Source organism: Electrophorus electricus, chromosome 7 (assembly GCF_041902795.1).
Source record: "Electrophorus electricus isolate QZ-2024a chromosome 7, ASM4190279v1, whole genome shotgun sequence".
In the NCBI taxonomy this organism is placed as follows: Eukaryota; Metazoa; Chordata; class Actinopteri; order Gymnotiformes; family Gymnotidae; genus Electrophorus; species Electrophorus electricus.
In genome coordinates this window covers 32,842,501-32,847,500 of record NC_137503.1, presented here as the reverse complement: position 1 = coordinate 32,847,500, position 5,000 = coordinate 32,842,501, and positions in this window count along the sequence as shown.

Sequence of the window (5,000 nt, the reverse complement as noted above, 5' to 3'; positions counted from 1 at the left end):
TCACACACACACTCTACTCTGTTCTTCCTTTAAAGCACTCCAGCAGCACGCTCACAACGGAACAGCAACCCTTCTAGCAACCAGGTAAGACAGAGGGAGGTAGAGAGAGGAAGAGCACTGGAAGGCAACAACTGTGGCCAATCAAGCAGAGTCAGACACAGGGCATGAACTTTGACCTCTGGAGAGGTGTGCTGTGCCAAGCCCTTGCAGTCGCAGCTGTGGAGAGCATCTGCCAAAGTGCCAGGGTGGCATTTAGGCACCCTCTGATTGGCTAATCAAGTTAGCGGGGCACTCTGGGAAAAATAGCAGATTACAGTCAACTGCAAAACTAAGAAGAGGACTGATGTGGTTGTGTGTGTGTGTGTGTGAGAGAGAGAGAGAGAGAGAGAGAGAGAGAGAGAGAGAGAGAGATTATAAGAAAGTAAATGCTATTATTGCCTTGTTTTTATGGACGGTCTTTTGAAAAAACACCCAGAGATCGACGCCACTGTTCATCTTACCACATACAAACAAACCCACTGAAACCCCGGCTTCTCATAATACTCCCACACACGCCGCACAGCCCTCGACAGATTACAGAGCTAGACCAAAACACAATGGAGGGAGCAAGCAAGGACCGGACAGACGAGAGACAACAGAAAACGGGGAGAGAGAAGTGGGAGAGAAGGGCATTCTGGGCCGCTACCAATGACACGCCCTTTCCCACCCACAGTGTCCCGTCCACAGCGAGCGTCCGTCATCGGCTCCGTCGCGTCCCCTGCCAAAGCTCCACCTCACTGGGACGCCATCCTTAGACTGTAGTCTGTTGTCTGGGGGAACTGGGGCAGAATCTGTTTCCAAACTGCATCTGACCTGCGGGACACTCAAAGCCTTAATGTCGACAGTTTCTAATTTAAGGGGACATGAATGAGATTTTGGTGAAATACTTCCCATATCCCAAAGATGTTCAACTTGAAACTGTCCGTCTAAAATGAGCAAACATGTTTGTGGGATCTATCTGTGTGGACCGTACTGCTGTAAATACAGTACGGTGTCTGGGACTGGGCCCTCGGGGGACTTAATTATCCCTCAAAGCATCTTCAAAGTTTTTCTCATTTTTTTTTGTCTTCTTGAGAACTTCTGCTGATGGGTTCAGACCCAGCGTTACCATTTCCACTCAACTGGTGTGACCTGTTACAGCCTGAAGAGTGACAGGAATCTGCACCAATACGCTTGCCTGGCTCTGAGGGGAAGTGTGAGCGCGTAGTAGGGAGGAAGAGAAAACAGAGGAGTGTGTGTGTGTGTGTGTGTGTGTGTGTGTGTATGTGTGTGTGCGTGTGTTTGTGTATGTGTGTGTGTGTGTGTGTATGTGTGTGTAGGTTTGTGTGTGTGTGTGTGTGTGTGTTTGTGTGTGTGTGTGTGTGTGTGCGCGCGTGTGTGTGTGTGCGTGTGTTTGTGTATGTGTGTGTGTGTGTGTGTGTGTGTGTGTGTATGTGTGTGTAGGTTTGTGTGTGTGTGTGTGTTTGTGTGTGTGTGTGTGTGTGTGCGCGTGTGTGTGTGTGTCTGTTTGTGTATGTGTGTGTGTGTGTGTGTGTGTTTGTGTGTGTGTGTGTGTGTGTGTGTATGTGTGTGTAGGTTTGTGTGTGTGTGTTTGTGTGTGTGTGTGTGTGTGTGTGTGTGTGTGTGTGTGCACGTGTGTGTGTGTGTGTGTGCGTGTGTTTGTGTATGTGTGTGTGTGTGTGTGTTTGTGTGTGTGTGTGTGTGTGTGTGTGTGTGCGCGTGTGTGAGCAAGCAAGGTCCCAAGCTCGATAAAAATCACTTCATTTTTCACTTGAGTGCCTCTCTTTGGGTCTTACGCCCTTCTATAGACACCCTCCCTGTACCCCCTTCAGAGGAGAATTCTTCCACAGAGTGTGAACCCCCCCCCACACCCACCGCCCCAACACCCCAACACACACCAAGGGGCATTCAAAACGCATTAACACCACATCAATGGGAAAGAGGGAAAAAAAGCCAAAAAGAGAGAGAGAGAGGGACAGAGAGAGAGAGAGAGAGAGAGGGCAAAAAAATCTCCTTAGCAACATAATCTTGATGGACTCACAAGAAAGAGAGGAAGAATGGAAGAAAAGGAGAAGCGGGTGAACACGGGAGGGAGGGAGAAGCGTTTAGTGCGGGAATAAGGAACCCAACGCAGAGAGGCCCTGCGCACAGAACGCCACAAAACGGGGAATTAACACAAGAGAAACTGTTCCAATTTAACACAAGGGGGAAAGCGACTACATTAACCCCCTACCCCCACCCCTCGTGGGCTAGCGGCGGGGGGTAGAAACGGGTTGGGGGGTAGGGGGTGGTTTGGGTGGGCGCTTGATCTGCTGGAATTCCCGATTCTCGTCAGAGTCCCAAGGGAACCTAGGAAAGTCAGGAATAATTGGCCCCGCGTACTCATTGGGGACAGGCCCGTGTGCTTAGCGTGTTCTCTGTATACACTGTGCATGGCTTACACACACTGACACACAGCAGATCGCCCTGTGATCACCACACGTCTCATGGTGGGTGTGTGACTGAGGTTAAACGATTCTGTCCAAGATCCTGAGACTTTTGTATTGATTCATTGTTTGTTTAGTTAATTGTTTGTTTACTTACATCCACTGTAACTTACCTTTTCCCTTCTTGACGTTTCATTTGCTGTATGATAGGTAATAAGAAGATAACACATTCTGAAATCATGTCTACTCTGTAATACTCAGAAATACTAAAATACTTAAAAAAAGAGACATTGTCGCTAGGACAGCGTGTGCGGAATAAGACCAGCTACACTGCCGTCACTCGTCTGCACCTGTAGACTGTTTGTCCATGACCTCCTCCCCTTCCTTATGCTCGGGTGGAGAAGGATAAGGCCAGAAGATGGAGAGGCCGTGGCGATGCAGAGGTCACACCTGCTAAAAAGGTGGTGCAGAAACCGCACGGGCCTTCTTTTATTAAGGAAGAAAAGTTTCCTCTTCTGATAATTTCAACTTGAGTTTTGTCATCTAGAAGATCGACAAAGGTTTCTGGTCGCTATGCGTATGACCTTTAACCTCTACTACATGATCAGGTCAGTGGTGGGAGGGTGAAACTTAATTGGAGGGTCATTAAAAGCTGGCTTGCATACACTAATGCCTCCAGTCTTTTTTCACTGGTTTTACAATTGCCCTTCCCCCCAACACACACACACGCACAGAAGTCGATGTCTGTTTAGGCAAGAGAAACGTCTGAGTCTGAGTGTGCAGGACCCTGTGCAGAGCAGGACAGACTGTAAAAACCTGGAGTGAAAAAAAATACTGTGTTTAGCGTAGAAGGATCCTCCCTGTGGTGCTGGGTCTGCGGCGGGACCTTTCCGCTTCCAACCATCATGCGCTGTGGAGACAACTCCGTAAAGGCCACGAGATTAAGAGGAAACAAGACGGCCCGAAAGCGCTGTCCCGAGAAAAATCCGAGCAGAGAGGTCCAACTACAAAGCCATTAACAAAGACTACGGAGCCGCCGGACCCGGGGCGCGACAGAGAGAGATGGCTCGGGTGGCCGGAAGAAGAACGCAGGTGATGGAGATAAGCATGGAGGCAGAGGGGCGAAGGAGAGATTAATAAAGAAAGAGGAGCAGAGAAAAATCGGAATTGAGAAAGAAAGACAGAAAGACTCCGGGCGACTCGCTTTGTCTCCGGCAGTCGATTTCACACCGAAAACAAAAGCCGCAGAGAACGTTTTATCCTTTCATGGCTGGGTTTTTTTGTGGGGTTTTTTTCGGGCCCTGGTACATTCAGCGCGGGCCTGTGCCGTTATGAAGTCAGGCTCATTCAGAGGGGCGTTATAAATCACCCGCAACTCAGTGCAGCGTGGCCAATCAGCCAATTACGGGCCGCGGCCGCCCCAGAACACGCTTCACAAAAGCGTCACAAGGCCCGTGAACGACCCTGTAATGGGGAGGTGGGGAGAACGCGCCCAAAACAGGCCCCAGACGCCCGCCGCATGCCCGTGTTCCATCATCCCCATGCCCTCGTACTTCCTCCCACCCTGTGCCTGCACACACACGCACACACACACACACACTCACTCACGCACACACACACACACACACACTCACACACACACACACACGCACACACACACACAGCTGCAGAAGGAAAGAAGGGTAAAGCAGGCATGGTGAGAGAGAGAAATGACTGCCCCCCCGCGCTCACCCAACCCCCCCCCCCCGCCCCTTTCAGACTGAGAGCCAGAACAAAAGCATACTGTTGCCATACTGGGCCGTTCATGCTAGCCAGTTAGCGGCCCTGAGAAAGCCCCTGCGCTAGCAGCAGGAGCCCACCTTGTGCAGGGGGCTATTGTCAGCCAGCATTCGAGGAGCTCTGACATCCATCTTCGGTGGGAGAGAGATGGAGAGAGAGAGAGAGAGAGAGAGAGAGAGAGAGAGAGAGATGCAGCTGCAGAATGAATAGAGGTGAGGAGAAGGTGAGAAGGAAGAGAGGTGTCCTGTCAGGCGCCCGGGCAACCCCTCCCCCGTACGTCCCGAACAGCTGCCGTTCAGTTAAACAGTAACCAGGGAGTCGTGGACCGCCGTGTGGGGGTGACGGTAAACCCTGATTCCACCAGACTCCCCTGACAGCTCCTCATCACTGACGGGTTGAACGGCGGGCGGATACGGAGCTGAGCCTGGACACTCAGACGTGAGTGGGACGGAGGTTGGAGAGGCAGGTGTTAACCCAGCTGGAAAAGAAAGGTCAGTGACAGTGACCATCACCGGTGCCCCTCAATACAACCTCCACAGCCCCTACCCTCTTTAGACACGTCATCAACATCCATGCAGCACTCTGTTATTGAAGCCCCCTCACCCTTCTCTCTCTCTCTCTCTCTCTCTCTCAAGTGCTTGCAGCTGCCAGGGAAGCCGCTGGGATCATCCATTCTGTGAGGGTGTTTAATAGCACTCGGTACTATGACACTAAGTATCCCCTACACGGCTTGCCTTTATTCATTAAACAGACCCT